At 39.3% G+C, this 20,920-nt stretch overlaps 1 long non-coding RNA gene across 8 annotated transcripts in view; it reads right to left on the bottom strand.

The window, feature by feature from the left end:
* LOC129497375 (uncharacterized) overlaps positions 1 to 20,920 on the bottom strand; it is a 30,524-nt gene continuing 9,604 nt past the window's right edge. For 2 of the 8 annotated variants that reach the window (XR_008661920.1, XR_008661927.1), the window contains 3 exons: positions 12,501 to 12,641; positions 1,626 to 1,758; positions 1 to 1,447 (listed from right to left, as the gene is read on the bottom strand). This is a non-coding gene — a long non-coding RNA (uncharacterized LOC129497375). The other 6 variants (XR_008661924.1, XR_008661921.1, XR_008661925.1 and 3 more) reach the window with 6 other exon arrangements.

A 20,920-nucleotide genomic window follows, 5' to 3' on the forward strand; every position in this document is an offset into this window, starting at 1 on the left:
TAGTCATTAAGGCTCCAATTTTATTTCTCATTATTAAACCATGAAGTTGGCCAAAACATTTAAATTAAGCAAAATGAAGAGATTTATGGGCAAATTGGAGCCTAGGTGAAAAATTGAAGCATAATCTCCGAAGATTAAGAAAAACACAATAACCACACTGTTGGGAAAAAAAAAAAAAAAAAAAAGCAAATCTCAGCGTAAACAGGGGGAAATGTTCTTTCTTATTTTTCCCAAAGAACCAGCTCTTTAAAATTGAGTTTTTAGATGATGATTTCATGCTTGGTAATACCCACATGATTTGAGAAATGTTGGAATAAGACTTAAATGGTATTTTAGTCTCCGTGCAGAAGTGGAGAAGTATGTCAGATTGATAGCCCTAAGCAGCCAATAGCCTCCTGTGGAGAAAGAACACTGTGGAGAGGGCAACATGAATTATTTCAGATCCCGCTTGCCCTAAAGACAGACTCCCGCTAGGTGGCCAGTGTGGGGGTCAAAGATTAAACTTGTTTGATCTTCAGTTTCTCCACTGAGAGTGTCAGGAAGGCGCAGTGGTGCCAGAGGGAGGGATGTTTCCAGCCAGCTGAGTGTCTGTGGTTAGGCGCAGGGCTGAGGCCCCCGCTTATCCTTATCACAGGCCGTCTTCCTCCCTAAAGGAGAATGCTGCTGCAGGGGCAAATCTGAACTGCTAACTGAGCAACGGAAGGTTCCAGAGCCAGCCACCTCAGCCAGCCACCCACCATTGAAAGCATTTTAATTTAAGGCCAAAGGGTGTCATGGATAATTGTAATCTCATCTGTTGGTCCTAAATCTCTTCCAGCAGTGAGGAGAGGCAGTTATCTTGAGGGCAGTGAGGACAGTGATTGCTCCTTGGGGGCTTTCAGAGAAAAATCCATTTACTTCCAAACCCCACGCTAAGGCTTTCCCTGAAGGTAAGTGGTATGATCTGGAGGTTAGTGTTAATTACTGCTAGATTCCTACTGTCCCCCAGATAGTGCATCTCCCCATAAATCTCCTGTGGTCCCTTAAGTTGTCAATAAGAGTGTACGACATGGAGCTAATCATCGTAAGTCAATTGTTACCCAATAGCAGAGACAAGGCCTGGGAAAGGTCAACTTTTATGAAGGCATGGAGGCTCACGAGAGGTGCGGGGCCTGCACGAAGGACCCTTGGGGGGCCGGGGGTTGTGGGGAAAGCTGAAGGGAATGAATGTCCTCTTCGATGTCTGCTGTATTCCAGATGTTATAGGAGGTGCTTTCACCTAAGCGATATTTCATCCTCACTGTAACTCTCGAAGGCAGGCACTCTTATCCTCTTTGCAGAGCTGAGGAATTGGAGGCTCAGGGAGCAGAAGTAAATTGCCCATGTGCAGAAACCTTTCCCAGCATGGATGTAAACTCGTTTGCCAGCTTCAAAGAGCATGCTCTTTCTGCGGCATCATGCCAACTCCCTGGAAATGAAGGAACAGGGGGCTTGTCTCACAAGTGAGTCAGCCAGGATTCACCTGCCTAGAAGCCGATGAGGGAAACTCCCTTTATAACCCACCCAGGATCAGAATGGAGGTAGGATCTCTACATAAGAACAGGAGCCTGAATTGATAACCAGATTTCGGTCCCCTCAAGATTCACCTTTCCCTTGGAGTCTTGTCACCCATCACTGTTGCCATCTTTGTCTCCAGGGCCACTTCTGCTCTTCCACAAGTCAGATTCAAGTGTACTTAAGACTCTTTCCTTCATTCCCTGTAGTAGAGCAGCACGAAGGCTAAAGTTATGAAATAAGACTCAATTAAAGGCTCAGAGGTAACGAAGGGAAAATAAACACAGATTAAGAGCAACTAACTAATTAGGCCTGGGGGCTGGAACTTTTCTCCAGAGCCTGGCCCAGCCTCACAGGGCCCATTTTCCTCTGCAGGGCAGGGGCCAGCTCCTTCACCCCACTCCACCCCAAGCATCCAAGAACATTTTCAGGCATGTCCAAGGAAATTCAGCACACTGCTTAAAATCAGTCTTCAAGTTTCTCCATTTTTTTTTAAGATTTACTTATTTTAGAGAGCAAAAGAGTACAAGTAGAAGGGGCAGATGGAGAGGGAGAAACTCAAGCAAACTCTGATCTGAGTGCAGAGCCCAAGTGGAGCCCCATATCATAACCTGAGCTGAAACCAGAAGTCCTGTGCTTAAGCGGCTGTGCCAATCACAGCATCCCACCCCCAGTCTTCCCATTTCTAAGCAACTACTTTCCTCATGCAGATGGGTGTCAGTCTGACTTATTTATTGCTAGTACCAAATGAATAACCCAGTCTGAATAGAAAAAGGTCAGTAGCATAGGAAAAGGGGAAGAACTGTTTATAACTTGTTAAAATAAGAATACCAGTGACATTTTTATTTATTTATTTATTTATTTATTTATTTATTTATTTATTTTTTACGTTTTTATTTTTTAATACAACCGCTCAAAGACTGGCAGCAACTGGTTTCCTTGACCACCATCATTGGGACCTCATTGAATAAATTCTTCTGCATTATCTATTGCATTTAGAACAAGTCCTATTTTCACAGAGCTACCAAGTCAGCTATTATCAAATACTTGAAGACCTTCAAAACTAGAGTGGAATATTTCACACCCATTAGGAAGGCAAAAATAAATAAATAAATATCCGATAAAACCAAAGGCTGATGAAGATGTGTGGTCAAAGTGTCTCCTCCATCTACTGCTGCTCGGAGTGTAAACTGGAGCACAATTTGGCAATAGCTAATAAAGGTAAAGATGAGAAACACACAGTGAATCATCAATTCTGTTTCTTAGCATGCACTCTAGAAAAATTCTTGGAAATGTTCACAAGTAGACATGAACAAGAAATACGCTGTGACAGTTTGTAACAGCAAAACAAACAGACCTTTTTTAGGAAACTGGGAAAAAAATCTAAATGTACACCAATAAGTGTACAAACAATTAACTAGCTCTACATATTTCCATATGGATAAGCCTTTACAATATAATATGGAGTGGAACTCCTGCCTCCCAAGTGAACTATACAGTCTCTCAAGTTTAATCACAGACCAGGAAAGATGTTTGCTCAACTATTCTTTCAAAGCAGTATTAATTATATGGACATGGCCACAGTTAGATATTTTGAGAGGTTGAACTATCGGTCTCACGTCAGCAAGGAAGCTTTTCCTTAAGGAAACCACTCGTGGTTTGAGTGCATCTATAATACGTGGAAGGTTGCTGTACAGTGCTGGCATGGACTGGCTGTGTGCTGAAGATATGAAACAGGTGCAAGCAGGAAAACAAATCCCCAAAGCAACTCCCTATCACAAATGCACAAAAGGGGCAGTAACCTCAGTAAAGGAATTCAGATAAGTGGTTTTTAATGAGAATGTGTTAGTCAACAGAAATCTGGACTAGACTATTCAAGAACTCAGATTGCACTGTTGCTACCAACAGAGCAAAAGAATTGAGAAGTGCTTTCTCCCTCTCTACTAGAGTATTAACTCTACTCAAAAGATCAACAGAGTGATTTCTTTTTTCAAACGATGTTTAGTCCTATGTGCCACTGGGAAGAAAATCATACAAAATAGGAATTGTAAGAAACCAGGGGAGGAAGGAACTCCCTAATTAAATGGTGGACATATAGAGGTGGCATGGTACGGTCGGTGGAAAGTCTGAACTGGAGCCGCAATCTACTCCACTACTTATGAGCCCTGGGCAATTCATTTCATGGTTATATGGGCAAACCTTGCAAATATTGTGCAAACTCCAGACCACCACAATAAAGCACATCAAATGAATGTTTCAATTTCTTGGTGCATGTAAAAATTGTATTTACACTTTACTATAGTCTCTCAACTGTGCAATAGCATTATATCTAAAAAAAAAAAGTACATACCTTAATTTAAGAATACTTTATTGCTAAAAAGTGCTAACCATCATCTGAGCTTTCAGAAAGTCATCTTTTTGCTGGTGAAGGGTCCTGCCTCAGTGTGGATGGCTGCCAACTCCTCGGCGTGGAGGTTACTGAAGGCTGGGGTGGCTGTGGCAAGTTCTTAAAATAAGACAACAATGAGGTTTGCTACATCAGGTGACTCTTCCTTTCATGAATAATTTCTTTGTAGCATGAGATGCTATTTGATAGCATTTTACCTACAGTAGAACGTCTTTCAAAACTGGAGTCAATCCTCTCAAACCTGCCACTGCTTCATCAACTAAATTAATGTAATATTTTAAATTCTTTGTTGTCATTTCAAGTCTTCACAGCCTCTTCCCCATGAATAGATTCCACCTCATGAAACCACTTTCTTTGCTCATCTAGAAGAAGCAACCCCTCATCCGTTCAAGTTTTATCATGAGATGGCAACAATACAGTCCCATCTTCAGGCGTGACTTCTGATTCTAGTTCTCTTGCTGTTTCCACCACATCTGCAGGTACTTCTTCCACTGAAGTCTTGGACATCTCAAAGTCATACACGAGGGTTGCAATCAAATTCTTCCAACTCCTGTTAATGTTGGTATTTTGACCTCTTCTCATGAATCCTTCTAGAGGTTTTCAATTAACTTTGCCTCGCTCCATAGAGAATCATTATCTATGGCAGCAATAGCCTTATGAAATGTATTTCTTGAATAATATGACTTGAAAGTCCAAATGACTCCTTGATCCAGGAGCTGCAGAATGGATGCCGTGTTAGCAAGCATGAAAACAACATTAACCTCGTACATTTCTGGCAGAGCTCTTGGTTGACCAGGTGCATGCCCGAACAGTAATATTTTGAAAGAAATCTTTTTTTTCTGAGCAGTAGGTCTCAACAGTGGGCTTAAAATATTCAGTAAACCATGTTATAAACAGCTGTGCTGTCATCGTGGCTTTGTTGCTCCATTTACAGAGCTTACGGAAGAGTCGATTTAGCATAATTCCTAAGGGCCCCAGGATTTTGAGGGGTAAATGAGTATTGGCTTCAAGTTAAAGTCACCAGCTGCATGACCCCCTAACAAGAGAGTCAGACTGAGCTATGAAGCCAGGCACTGATTTCCTTCTAGCTACGAAAGCCCTAGATGGCATCTTCATCCAATAGAAGGCTGATCAGTTTATGCTGAACTATCTGTTTTAGTGTAGCCACCTTCACTGACTACCTTAGCTAGATCTTCTGGATAACTTGCTGCAGCTTCTACATCACCACCTGCTGCTTCAACTTGCACTTTTAGGTTAGGGAGACGGCTTTCCTCAAGCCTCATGGACCCACCTCGGCTAGCTTCACACTTTTCTTCTGCAGCTTCCCCACCTCTCTCAGCCTTCAAAAAATTGTAGAGAGTCTGGGCCTTGCTCTGGATTAGGTTTTGGCTTAAGATTTGATCCTCTATCCAGACCACCATTTCCTCCATATCAGCAATTCGGTTGTTTCACTTATCATTCATGTGTTCACTGGAATAGCACTTTCAATTTTCTTCAGGGACTTTTCCTTTGCACTCACAACTTGGCTAACTGGCTCAAGAGGCCTAGTTTTTCTGCTGAACTTCACTTTCAACATGCCGTCTTCACTAAGTTTAATCACTTCTAGCTTTTTTTTTTAAGATTTTATTTATTTATTCATGAGAGATGGGGGGGGGGTGGGCAGAGACACAGGCAGAGGGAGAAGCAGGCTCCAAGCAGAGAGCCTGATGTGGGACTTGATCCCAGGACTCCAGGATCATGCCCTGGGCCGAAGGCAGGCACTAAACTGCTGAGCCACCCAGGGATCCTTCTAGCTTTTGATTTACAGTAGGAAACGTGTGAATCCTCCTTTCACTTGAATACTTAAGAACCCATTGTAGGGTCATTAATTGGTCTAATTTCAATATTGTGTCTCAGGGGATAGGGAGGCCTGAGGAGAAGGAGAGAGAGAGAGATGAAGGAACAGCTGGTTGGCGGAGCAGTGAGAACATGCACAATATTTATCAATTAAGTTTGCCATCTTATGTGGGCACCCCAAGACAATTACAATAGTAACATCAAAGATCACTGATCACAGATCATTGTAAAAAAATATAATGAAGACGAAAGCTAAAAATATTGCCAAGAATAATCAAAATGTGACACAGAGATACGAAGTGAGCAGATGCTGTTGGACAAAGGCCATGATAGTCTCACTCAAGACAGGGTTGCTACAAACCTTCAATTTGCAAACATCTGCAAAGCACGATGAAGGTTAGTAAGAGGAGGTATGTCTGTATCCTCTGATGTCTTATTTTGTAAAATAGAACCTCTCACAGTGTTACTGGGAGGATTGCAGAGATAATGCATGTAAAAGTGCATGTGTACAGGGTTTAGGAAATAAGAAGAGCCCAATAAATGGTATAGAGTTTGTGATGATAATTATTATCCTTCTTCAGGCTGCTACTACTCACTGCTATCAACTATACCCTTCTTCTAATATTTATGCTGCTGATGGGAAAGGCATAGGAAACTTCCAAAGTGATCATAATTTAAGTCAGTAAAGCATTTACTAGCAAGATGTAACTTCCTGCACTCAGATGATAGCCAGTCAGTCCATTTTATTAATACAGTGCTTTCTGGATTCATTTTGACTTTATTGTTTGCACATTATTGATCAGCTGATTATGTAGACTAGACTGGGCCCCTGCAGAATTATTCTCACAGAATTACCCTTTGGTGAGATGCTTCTAGCTGAGCTGGAGGGGCTTTATGGGGAGCCCAATGAGCCTCACTGACTCTACTGTAAAGACTGTGTTTGGGTATGATGTTCGCTGCATCATATTGTGTCCATTTCACCAGGCCTCTAGGGAAACGCCACCTGACTTTAGTGCCAAAAACAGCTAAAAAATATCCCTCAAGCAATTGGTTTGATCCTCTGGGTACTGTGAACAGATGAGGTTCCTTTCCTTTGAACCCATAACTGGGAAGCTCAGCATGAGGTCTACAAACTGTTGTCACTGTGTTCATGTTCTAGACCTCACCTTGGAGTTATCTTTGCTCCTGCCTCCCTTTTCTCTTCTTCTTTCACCCTGATTTTAGCTGGGAAGAGACATATAGGACATACATATATACCATAGAGTGCTCCATACTAATCTACGACAGAAATTATGTAGTGTTATCATTCTGGGTGGTGTAAGGATAGATTAGTATACAATAGACTCATCTGGTTTAGTTTCTCCCATAGACCCTTCCTATGCACACATTAAAATGCAGCTCTTTAAAAAGACAGTTAAATTGTTAACTCCCACCTAGATCCTAAGTGTTTTCCCAGTACATCATTTATAATATGGTGTCGTACCTCAGGAGATGAGGTATTGAAGTGCTGCTTGAGACATGCTGGGAAAACTCTGGAAAATAACTTGCTAAAAGAAAAACAGTTCAGGAAAGCAATTTTATGTTCCATTTTCCTGGTGGGACGCTCTCTGGGATGGGTTGCCATTGTTTATGTGTAAGCAGCAATCTATTCCATGTGCTGAATGAAAGAGTAGAGCAGTGCCAATCTGAGATGTTAACCAGCAGCACTCAGCAGATAATTTATGGGGCAGAGAGTCAAGGACTCCTGCTTCCACAATCATTGTCATTGTTATGCATGAAGGGCCACCATTATACTTTCTGACTTTTGCTCTCTGGTGTTTCTGCTTGGAAAAACAACAACAAAAATATATATGTTTGCCATAGGTTCAAAGGCATATCTTAAGACATTCAAATCACATGCCTTATCCCTACTGAGAAGAGGACACCCAATTCAGCATGATGATCCAAAGTGAGGTAATGGGCCTCCGTTCTGAGCCATGCATACTCCCTCCCCTCTTTTAGGAAAGGCACAGAGACACTTCCTTCACCCCAGACTATTTTGCTTCATAACTGTCTGTAATTCTTTTTTTTTTTTTTCAAATCTTTTTGAGCAAATCCTGGTGAGGTGCTGTGGAAATGGATGTGATGTCATGAGGGAAACATGTGAGGAAAGATCCCTTCTTTTCCCTTCATCTCCCTCAAAACACTGGACTGCATGGTTTCTCTTTTAATTGTGGAATTAATGGAGAAAAGGAGAGAGCTTGGTCTTGTGGAAGAGAGGTCCACAGAGAAGTTCCTCAGGAACATGTAGAAGCAGAATTAACTGCCATAAAACAGGACATAGAAATCTCCATTCTTTTCTGAAAATGCTCAAACAATGGCTTGTGCTTCATTCCCTTCGGAACAGCTTGCCTGGATAGGGGCCACACAGCCTAATGATTGACCTGTATGGGCTCTGGAATCAGGCTTCTGGGTTCAAATCCCAATTCTACCATTTTATATTGTGTGGCTTTCAACAAATTGTTGCAGTTAATTTCACTAAACCTCATTTTTCTCAACTGTACAATAAGGATGGTAATAACAGTACCTGCTTCATAGCATTGCTGTAAGGATTAAATGAGATAGTCTCCATAAAGCAATTAGTATAGTACCAGAACATATTAAGCACCAAAATATGTCAGTCATTAGTATTTATAGGACCAAAGTCATTTTAAGGATGGTTGATCCACAAATTTTTATTTATAAGATCTCTTTTTAGTGAGAAATGATTCTTCATGCTCCCACATAATAGGATCATAGTGTTAAGTGATTAAGAATTAATATTAGTATTTTTAAAATTACAGATACTGACATACATTTTTTAAAATAAGAATTAGTATTTTTAAAATTACAGATACTGACATACATTTTTTAAGTGGCTATATGTATTTAGGCACTGTTATTTATTCAGGGATTGGTGCACACGGGGATTTGCAGATCCCTCATCAAGTCTGAGTCCATAGTTAAGGAAACATGGCCTCCTTGCAATCAGTCCACTGTGTTCTGTGGAATAGTAGGGTGCAGTGACATGTTATAAGGTATTCTATGACAAAAGGCTCTGAGACCAAACATGTTTGGAATATGCTGCATGAAATAGTTAAACCATTTTCTCTACTGCAGGACATCTTGGAGTATTTATAATGCAAATATGTGCAGTGACTCTCCAAAAGATAAGATGCTGCTTTTCCCATACATTTTTGACAAAAGGTGTATGTGTGTGTGTGTGTGTGTGTGTGTGTGTGTGTGTGTGTAAGAGCACCTACAGCAACTTGAGAACATGAGCACTTTCACCAGACCTCTTTTCACTGGCAGAAATGCTCAGTAGCTTCTAAAGTAGCTATCTAAAATTCCCCTGCTGCTTTACTACTGACACCAACACTGCTGTTGCCCTCCTTGCTACCTACTTTATTTTTTTTTTATTTTTTTTATTTTTTATTTTTTGCTACCTACTTTAGAGTGCCCCTCTTCTTAAGATACTACAGCCCTTTAAAGAGGCTTCCCAAAGGGTTGCCTCACTCTCTGAGTTTATAGACTCTTCCATGAGGAAAGTTCCCAAGGCCTCAAAGAGTCTCCTGTATGTTCTATGTGAGTATTCCTTTCTGCACACCACAACGTTGTGACTTAGAATGATCTAGCCACTTTGACTCTTACCTTCCCCAGGCAAATTTCCTTCCTATCCCAGAAGCTGGAGAAATATTTTCCCCACCTCTTTTCAGTGTGCTTTAATTCCAGTGCCTTCTTATCCTGTTGACAATAGGAACACCAATTTCTCATCCCATAAGACTCACAGGAACCTGTTGCATGTTTCTCTGGATGGCAAACATAAACCTTTTTCCTATTCATTTGTTCATTAAACGAATATTTATAAAGTGCCTGAGTCAGACATCTGTGGAGTAGTAATAAGTATATTTTGGAGGTAGACAGCGTTTGGTAGAGTCAAGAATGAATTCCATATTACTAGTTTTGGCAGCTGGTGTGGAAAGTGGTACTGTTTACTAAGATGTGGAAGATTAGATTGGGAGAGGAAACAGGGAGGGGTCTGAGATTCCTTTGACGCATGTTAAATTTGAGATGCCTAAGGACTATTGACATGGAAATATTAGAAAGGCATTTGGAAATACAAGCCTGGGGGTTGAGAGATGTCTGGGCTGGTGATTAAGAATTCATCGGTGAAGATGTTCTTTAAATCTCTGGCAATAGACATGATCTAGGGACAAATGAGAAAGGACAAGGAAAGAAGAGGCCCTAGGAACCTTTGGGAACTCTTATTATTTGGAGGTAGGGCAGAGGAGGATAGACTAAGACTAAGAAGGAGCAGCCAATGTGACAAGAAAATCAGGAACAAGTAATGTCCCAGAGGCTAGACAGAAGGGAGAGCTTGAGTGAACCAAATGCTACTGTGAGTTTAAAATGAAAACAGAAGTATCCATTGGTCACCCTCACAAGAATGGTCAGTGGAGAGTGCTGGAAAGAGAATCCACATTGGAGTCAACCCAAGAGGAAATGGTGAGAGAAAAAACAGAGACAACAAGTGTAGCAACTATTTCGAAAAAACTTTCCTGGGAGGGGATCCCTGGGTGGCTCAGCGGTTTAGCACCTGCCTTCGGCCCAGGGCATGATCCTGGAGTCCCGGGATCCAGTCCTACATTGGGTTCCCTGCATGGAGCCTGCTTCTCCCTCTGCCTGTGTCTCTGCCTCTCTCTGCGTGTCTCTCATGAATAAATAAATAAAATCTTTTTTTAAAAAAATAATAAAATAAAACAAACTTTCCTGGGAGGGGAGCAGAAATATAAAGCAGTCAGAGAAGGGGTATAGAATGTGAAGTAAAGAAGATGGGAAATACTAGAGCATGTTTATGAGAATGATCCAATAGAGAGGAAGACATTATCAAAGCATGAAAAGAAGGGGAAAACCAGAAGGTAGAAGACTTTGGGTGGATGAAAATAAAGAAATCCAGAACACAAAGGGAGGACCTTTGATAGGTGGAAGGATACAGCCTCCATTTGAGCAGCAGAAGAAACAGGGACAAGTGCAAGTTTTTTTTGGGGGGGAGGTGTAGATAGATAAATAAGTTCCTATTGATAGTATTTATTTTTACTAATGGTCTAAAGTGAGGTCATCTGCCTAGCAGGAAGGAAGGCAGGGATATAGTGCATCCAGTCAGCTCAGTTGTGTAATTTTCTCTAGCAACACTCAGCTCCTCTGGTTCTAGCATAGTTAGGTTCACCCTTGGGAACCACACTTGGGAATATTTGCAAGGGGGTGGGTATAGACCATGGAGCCTAAACTCTATAGCACCCACTACCCACTATAGCAGCTGGTACACAGTGGACAATTATGAACTAATGAAGAATGTACATCTCCCCTGACATGGCTCCCATAACTTGTTTATATACCCTCAACAAAGTTGGAAAATTTAAGTCTTGTGAGTGGAAAGAGTATTTGGACAGGGACCCAGGTTCTATAAATTCTTGAGTCTTGTCCTGCTATAGTCATCTAACCAATTTTTCACTTTCTTTTCCTTATTATGGTATTTGATGTACATATATATCAAATACACACACACACACACACATATATATATATACTCATACAAGGGACAAGGACATTCTTTATTTTTTGTGAGGTCTTTGCCTTAAACCTTTCCCTTGAGGAATGTGGTCTCTAAGGGAGGGAGGGGTCACATATATAATAAGTTACTTGTCAAATCTATAATAGAAGAATGTGGAAAGTACTTGAAAGCATAATGGAAGGAGCAATTTAATTTTTTCTGGTAAATGGGGATGTCTTCACAGAGGAATTGACATAAGAGCTCAGACTTAAAAGACAAAGGTTTCATTTAAGGCTTAACTATTCAATAGAAACTCACTTTCAAGAATAGAAAGAACTTATAATAATAGCTAACACTTATTGAGTGTTTACTATGTGTGTGTCAGACACTAAGCACTTTAATATTTTATTTATTTTTTTAAAGATTTTATTTATTTATTCATGAGAGACAGAGAGAGAGAGAGAGAGAAGGAGGCAGAGACACAGGCAGAGGGAGAAGCAGGCTCCAGGCAGGGAGTCCAACATGGGACTCGATCCCGGGTCTCCAGGATCCCACCCTGGGCCAAAGGCAGCGCTAAATGGCGGAGCCACCAGGGCTGCCCGCACTTTATATATTTTAGCCATTTAATCTATAAATAGGTTCTATTTTGACTTCTATTTTTCTGATAAAGGTTAGAGAGATTGATCACTCTGCTACTGAGAGGCCCAAATGGCACTCAGACCAGATCTTAGTGACACTACAGCCCAGGAAGAGGAAATGGCACCAGCAAAAACATGGGGAAGGTGAAAGTGCATGAGATGCCCTTGTAAGGGAAAGCAGACTGATCGGGGCAGAGTGGGGAGAGAATAATACAGAAGTAGGGCACAGACAGGAATAGGAAGAACAATGAAAACTAAGCCAGGAAAAATGGGTTATACCCAGATTCTAGTCCTCAATTATGAATGAGTTTTCTGGTTATCTATTTGCTGTACAACCAACTTCCCCAAACTTAATGGCATAAAACAATCATTTTATTATACTCATAAACTTGCTGGGTCAGGAATTCAGAAAGAACACAGTGAGATGGCTTGTCTCTGCTCCATAATGCCTGGGGCCTCCACTAAGAATATTCAGTGCTGAGGACTGGAAATATATGAAGGCTCGAGGCTCACTTACTCACATGTCTGGTTGTTGATGTTAGCTGTTGGCTGAGACCTTAGCATGGTTTTTGGCGAGGATTGTTGGAATGCCTTCCATGACCTGTCCATGTGGCTACATTGGTTTCCTCACAACGTGGTGGCTGAGTTCTAAGCACAGCTGTTCCAAGAGAACAAAAGCATAGTACATGGGATTTTACTCCACTGGTTAAGGCAGTCCAAAGGCCCAACCCAGGTTCAGGGAGACAGGACACAGGCTCCACCACTCAGTGGAAGAAGTGTCAAAGAATTTGTGACATACTTTAAAATTATCACAGAGTCAGTAAATGAGGTCATTAACTAAAGAGAGATCTTTAATTTTATGAAAAACTAGTCTGCTACCACTGAGGTGATGTTTATTGCCATACAGCTTCTTCACGTAAAGTATGGAATAGTACTCATTGTTCTTCCAAAGTCTCTCCCAAACCTTTCTTTTTCTCATTTCCTTTCCCCTTTCTATAGGCTACCTTACTTCCCTCATTTATAACTTTACATGAGAAAAGCCAACTTTAGAAGAGTCATATAGGAGTACCTTGAAGATTTTTAGAGAAAAATAGCTACAAAATTCTAACAAAGCATAATGAAATAACATATAACAGAACTTCATATTGAAGAGGATTATCTTCCCAGTTCCTCAATGGTTGGCTGAATCTTTTGAACTAACATTGTGTATGATATTTTTAATTGTACTCAGTGTTATTTCAAAATTGGTACAATTTTTTAAAATGACATATTCACATTGCTCAGTGGAAACTCCTGAGGTAGGTGAACAGTTAAACCTTCCAAGACAGATGGATACCTATGAGCAATATTTAATCTTAATTACAAGCAGGTTTATATATGACATGTTCCTGGCTTGGAAACAATGCTTACTGTGACACAACTTTGCTGAGCTAAATGGTTACAGAGAGTGGAGAACAAACATCTGCATTGTGAGCCAGGATTTAAATCATGCCTAAGAACACATTTGATTAGATGCTTCTATGCAGCTTCAATTGTGCCTACAAATGGTTCTTTAAAGTGTAACTCAATAATACAATTACTAGTTCAATTACATTCCAACATTCTTTATTAATTTGTTTATTTCACAAATTTAGTTGCCTAACTACCATGACCAAGTCTTGTGCTAGTCAGTGAATGCTATCAACAAACTATAGCTCAAGAAGTATGCCATTTTTAGAGAGATTCTCACTTTCGTGATTACTCTTTACTGAAGAAAATACCTTGGCTTTGCATAAAATTTATCTTTAGAAGCTAAAGGAGTAAGTGCATGAAAAGCAGGGAACAATATCTGGCTCGAGCAAGAACTCAATGCATGTTTAGCTACTATTATTATTAAACCCAAAATGCTCACTAAAATTTTCTCAAGTTCCCATACCCATTCTCACTGTATTTCTTGAATTATGTCAGGGATTAGTAAAAATGGCAAAAAGATGTCATGGTAGGGATCCCTGGGTGGTGCAGCGGTTTGGCGCCTGCCTTTGGCTCAGGGCGCGATCCTGGAGACCCGGGATCGAGTCCCACGTCGGGCTCCCGTTGCATGTAGCCTGCTTCTCCCTCTGCCTGTGTCTCTGCCTCTCTCTCTCTCTCTCTCTCTCTCTCTCTCTCTCTGTGTGTGTGTGTGTGTGTGTGACTATCATAAATAAATAAACATTAAAAAAAAGATGTCATGGTAGAAATGAATTGGCAACTTCCACTTCTAGTCTCCCTTTGAAGATAACTAGAACAACTGGACAAAAAATTTTTTTTTAATTCGTAGGCATCACATAACTAGTAAGGTAAGGAAAGAGGTCAAGAACCAAGGATAGAACCCAGAGAGGCACTGTGGCTGTTTTCCCTTGCTGGTGTCTGCTAATTCAGGAATAGACAACTGAGAGGCTTATAAACTGAGCAGTGTTTTTTCAAAACCTCATGAGATTAGGAATACAAAACTAAAGACAACAATTTGTCCAAGACCTGACAAGGAAGGCCTTAATAATACACCATGTTTTGGTTAGGTCTCCAAAGAACTACTTCTTGGAAGGAAGGATAAACTGGAATAAGACTAGCTCACAAAGATTTTGTAGCTCACAAAGATTTTGAAGCCTAAATTCAAATAATGTCTGAAATTAGATTAGAGTGCTCAGAGATTACTGGTGCCCTAGTTTCTTGCCCAAGGCTAATCTAAATTCTTTCTGGAGAAATATAGCCATTTCCTTGGGCCTTAAATTATTGCTATAATGTTTAATATACAATTCATGTCTTGTAATTAAAATTAATCAGGCATATGAAGAGATAAGAAAACATGAAAGAAAGCCAAGAGAAGCAATATAAGATTTATAAGTCCTTCAAATAATAAGCTATTAGGCACAGACATTAAAATAAATATGATGAAATATTCAAAAAAAGATAAAAGATTGAGAATTTGGGCAGAGAACTTATAAATTATAAAACTCAAAAATTAAAAGAACTCTATGGATGGATTGTATTGCAGATTATAGACACCTGAAAAGAGAATTAATGAACTGGAAATTAGGTTAGAAGAAAATATCTATACCAGATTGTAGAGAGAGAGAAATAAATGAAAAATTCCGAAGACACAGAAGATAGATCAGGAAAGTATAACATACATGTAATCAATGTCTCAGATGGAAAGAACAAACTGTCATATAGTTGGTAAAAATTTTTCAAAACTGATGACCTTCCAAAAGAAACAATGGATGGTAGGGGATAATAGAATGATATTTTCAAAGTGCTGATTAAAAATATCTGCCAATCTAAACTGGTGCAGCCACTGTGAAAAACAAAAGGGAGGTTCCTCAAAGAGTTAAAAATAGAACTACCCTAATGACCCAGCAATTACACTACCAGGTATTTATCCAAAGGATATAAACATAGTGATCAGAAGGGGTACATGTACCCCAATGTTTATAGCCGCAGTATCCACAATAGCCAAAATATGGAAAGAGCCCAGATGCCACTGACAGATGAATGGATAAAGAAGATGTGGTATCTATATAAATGGAATATTACTCAGCCATCAAAAAGAATGAAACCTTGCCATCTGCAATAACTTAATGGAAATAGAGCATATTATGCTAAGCGAAGTAAGTCAGAGAAAGACAAATACCATATGAGTTCACTCGTGTGGAATTTAAGAAACAAAACATGAACATAGTGGGAAGGAAGAAAAAATTAGATAAAAACAGAGAGGAAGGTAAGCCATAAGAGACTCTTAACTATTGGAAACAAACTGAGGTTGCTGGAGAGGAGGTGGCTGGAGAGATAGAGTAATGGGCATTAAGGAGGGCATGTGATAGAATCAGCACTGGGTGTTACATGCAACTGATGAATCACTAAATTCTCCTTCTGAAACTAATAATATACTATATGTTAACTAAATTGAATTTAAATTTAAAAAATTTTTAAAAGAAAATATCTGCCAATATATAAGTCTAAACTAACAAAAATATATTTTTGGAATACAAAGGTTAAATAAAAACCTTTACTTAAGACAGAAGTGAGAGAATTAATAACCTCTGGTCCATTGCTATAAGAAATACTAAAGGGTGTTTGTCACACAAAAGAAATGGTTCCAGAAAGAAGACTGTAGATAATAGGAGAGATAAAAAGCAAACATTTTGAGTTATATCAGGAAAACAGAAGACTAGGAAGCTCCAAGATTTTGTTTCCCCACAAACGATAAAAACAAACAAACAAAAACTATCTGAATAAACTTCGTAGGAACCTTGAAAACAATGAAAGGTTTACAGCAACCAATCATACCTAATCAGGGAAAAAAATTTTTAAAACTATAGGAAAGCACTGTGGTGCTTTTGTTCATCCTTGTCCCACCATCTCCCTGATGTAGTAGTGACAGTCTTGGTTCGCCACACCAGCAACCCAGTTCTCCATGTTGAACCAAAGGGAGAACAGACCCTACTTGAAAATTATGATGTACTCAGTTCTGATGTGATTGACTCACTCATTTCTGCCTTATATACATGTTTGGGCTATAGGTGGGGAAACTGATGGGCCCTGCTAGTAAAAGCTATAAGGGGGCTATAAATCCACAGATCCCCACCCCCCCCAGGCAAGAGATTCTAGGTGGAGACATACAATATAGTATCAACAACTTGGGGAAGAAAATGTGGTAAAACTCTGGAAAATTAGGACATTCAAAAGCAATCCACAGAACACAGAGGAATTTAGAAGTCATACACATGCCCAGAAAAAAACCCATTCTCAGAAAAGTCTTGAGAGGACTTTAAGTTTTCACCGTAGGCTGATCCCTAGGCTCAGAGCAAGTACAGCTAATCTGTAAAGGACTGCTCAGCACAGACCCTGTCTTCAAAGACTGGAAAACAAGGTTATTTTCTCTGTCTGTGTCTCTCTCTCTCTCTCAGTGCATGTGTGTATTTCTGTGTCTGTTTATCTGTTGTTTATTGGTTCCTAGCTTTCAAGGAAATCTCCATCAAAACATTAGCTGAACATGAAAACAGACAAATGAGCTCACATGACAAGGAACAGTTCTTCCAAAAATAGTTTGTAAAAGCCTCAAAACAGGGCAGCCCAGGTGGCTCAGTGGTTGAGCATCTGCCTTCGGCCCAGGGCCTGGTCCTGGAGACCCAGGATCGAATCCCATGTCGGGCTCCCTGCATGGAGCCTGCTTCTCCCTCTGCCTGTGTCTCTGCCTCTCTCTCTGTTTGTCTCTCATGAATTTAAAAAAAAAAAAAAAACCTGAAAAAAAGCCTCAAAACAAACAAATCTTCAACAAGTCATAGCCTTCAACAATTAAAAAAAGAAAGTGAATCCTAGGTAAGGGTGAGAACCTCATTTATAGAATTACCACATTATAATAATCAAATGTCCAACTTCTAACAACAAATATTTACAAGGCATACAAAGAAACGAAAAATATAGCTCATTCAAAGGAATAAAGTAAATTGATAAACCATCCCCAAGGAAACCCAGATATCTGACTTACTAAAAAAATAAATTAATAAATAAAAATAAATGAAAAAGGCTTTAAAACAACTGTATTGGTGGCACCTATGTGGCTCAGTCAGGTAAGTAACCTACTCTTGGTTTCAGCTCAGGTCAAGATCTCAGGGTTGTGAGAATGATCCCTGAGTTGGGCTCCACGCTGGACATGGATATTGCTTGGGATTTTCTCTCTCCCTCTCCTTGTGCCCCTCCCCCAACACGTGTTCTCACTCTCTCTAAAACAAAAACAAAAACAAAATTGTCTTAAATATGCTCAAAGGTCTAAGGGGAAAAAATGGACAAAGAACTACAGGAAATCAGGATAACAGGATATGAATGAAATGAGAGTATCAACAAAGAGATAGAAAATATAAAAAGGAAGCAAACAGAATAGAAATTCTAGACCTGAAAAGTATAATAACTGAAATGAAAAAAAAAATCACTACAGGGGTTCAACAGCTGATATGTCAACAGAAGAAAAAAAACTCAGTAAACTTGAATTTAGGACAGTTGAAATTCTTTAGTATGATGTGCTTATCATGCATGATAGGAGTCCTAGAAAAAGAAGGAAGGAGCAGAAAGATTTTTCGATGAAAAACCTTGGGACAACACTCCCCTACTATGATAAAAGGTACAAACTTCCAAATCCAGCAATCTCAACAAACTCCAAGTAAGAGAAACACAAAGATGCCCACACTAACATACATTATAATCGAATGTTCAAGGCCAAATACAAATAGAGAATCTTGAAAGCAGAGAGAAGTAACACATCACATATAAGGAATCCACAATAAGATTATCAACCAATTTTTCATCAGAAACCTTGAAGGCCAGAAGGCGGTAGGATAATATATATTCAGTGTGCTGAAAGGAAAAAACCTGTCAACCATGAACTCTATATTTGAAAAAGTGTCCTTCAAAAATGAGGGAAGAGGGGTTCCTGGGTGGCTCAGTCAGTTATGTGCCCAACTCTTGATCTCAGCTCAGGTCTTGGATCTCAGGGTTGTGAGTTCAAGCCCCATGCTGGGCTCTATTCTGGGTGTGGAGCCCACTTTAAAAAAAAGTATTTTAAAAAATGAAGAATTAACACATTCCCAGATTTTAAAAAGCTTAAAGTTCATTACCACCAGACCTGGGTTAAAAGAAATACCAAGGGGAGTTCCTTAGTAGGAAATGAAAGGATGCTCTACAGTAACTTGAAACCGTATGAGTATATAAATTCATGGGCAAATATGAAAGTTACTATTATTGTTATCTTGGTTTGTAACTTCACTTTTCATTTTCTATAAGATTTAAAAGACAAATGCATGAAGGACACCTAAGTTGGCTTAGCTGGTTGAACATCTGACTCTTGGTGTTGGCTCAAGTCATGATCTCATGAGTTGTAAGATCCAACCCTGCATCAGGCTCGCTTGAAGATTCTTTCCCTCTGCCCTTCCCCCCACTTGTGCTTCCTCTCTCTCTTTCTCTCAAATAAATAAAAATCTTTTAAAAATAATAAACGACAAATGTGTGAAATAATTATAAACCTTTGTTAATTAGAACATAGTATATTCAGATGTCACAAATGACATCTAAACATAAAATGAGGGGAAAGCTATAAAGAAATAGTCTGTATGCAAATGAAGTTAAGTGGGTATCAATTTAAAAGAGATTAATTTAGGATGTTATATGTAAGCCCCATGGTAACCACAAAGAAAATATCTATAGAATATACACAAAAGGACATGAGGGAATCAAAACATGTCACTACAAAAAAAATCAACTAAACAGCAAAGAAGGCAGTAATGGAGGAAATAAGGAACAAAAATTCTATAAGGCCTATAGAAAACAACATAATGGTAAAATTAAGTCTTCCTTATCAGTAAGTTCTCTTTGTAAAAAGCTGTATTTAATTATTTTAGAGAGACAGAGAGAGCACAGCAGAAGGGGCAAAGGGAGAGAAACTCAAGCAGACTCCCTGCTGAGCCCAGAGCCGACAACATGGGGCTTGATCTCAGGATCCTAAGATCATGACCTGAGCCGAAATCCAGAGTTAGAGGCTCAACAGACTGAGCTACCCAGGTACCCCCTTATCAGTAAGTACTTTAAATGTAAGTGGATTAAATAACCCAAGAAAAAGACATACACTGGCAGAATTATAAAAAAAAAATAATCCAATGACAGTCTCTAGAGAGACTCCCTTTATATCCAGACACACTTAGGTTGAAGGTAAAAGGATGGAAAAAGATACTCTGAGCAAGTATCAAGAAGAGATCAGGGGTGGCTCTACTAATATCAGACAAAGTAGACTTGAAGTCAAAAACTGTTACACAGAAGAACATTGTATATTGATCAAAGGGTCAATTCATCAAGAAGCTATAACAATTATAAACCTATATGCACAAGACAATGGAGCTCCAAAATACATGAGGCAAATATTGAGAGAATTGAAGGGAGAAATAGACATCTCTTCATTAATACCAGGAGACCTCAGTATCCCAGTTTCAAGACTGGACAAACAGGAGAGCACTAAGGAAAGTGTCTTGATCCATTTGGGCTGCTGTAACAGAATGCCATAGACTGGATGGCTTATAAGCAATAGACATTTATTTCTCACAGTTGTAAAGGCTGAAAGCCCAAGATAAGGTACTGACAGATACCATGTCTGGTGAAAGCCCACTTCCTCACTCATAGATGGCTATCTTCTCACTGTGTCTCACATGGTAGAAAGAGAAAAGGAGTTCTCTGGGGTCTCTTTTATAAGGGTATGAATACCATTCATAAGGACTCCAACCTCATGACTTCATCACTTCCCAAAGGCCCCACCTCCTAATAGCATCACATTGGGATTAGGACTTCAACATCATAAATCTGAGGGAGACGTAAACACTCATTCCCCTGCAGAAACAGAGAACACTGTGAACCAACTGGACCTAACAGATATTAGAGGAATACTCCACCCAACAGTATCAAAATAAACATTTTTCTCAAGTACACGTGAAACATCCTCCAGGATGGATCATCTGTTAGGTTACAAAACAATTTTTAATAAATTTTAGAAGATTGAAATATACAAAGTCTGTCTTCTTGTCATAATGGAATGAAATGAAGCCAATGGCAGGAGGAAAACAGGAAGATTTACAAATATATAGAAATTAAACAATGCACTCAAATAAATCAAATGGGTCAAGAAAGAAATCACAAGAGAAATTAGAAAATATGTTGAGATAAGTAAAATAAAAACACAACATGTCAAAAATTGAAAGTAGTGAAAGTGATGCCAAGAGGGAAATGTATAGCTGTAAATACTTCCATTAAAAAAAAAAAAAAAGATTTCAAACTAACAACTTAACTTTATATCTTAGGGAGCTAGAGAAAAAAAAAGAACAAACTAAATCTAAAACTATTAAGTGGAAAGAAATGATAAAGATTAGAGCAAAGATAAGTAAAATA

Source organism: Nyctereutes procyonoides, unplaced genomic scaffold (assembly GCF_905146905.1).
Source record: "Nyctereutes procyonoides isolate TBG_1078 unplaced genomic scaffold, NYPRO_anot_genome, whole genome shotgun sequence".
Lineage (NCBI taxonomy): Eukaryota > Metazoa > Chordata > Mammalia > Carnivora > Canidae > Nyctereutes > Nyctereutes procyonoides.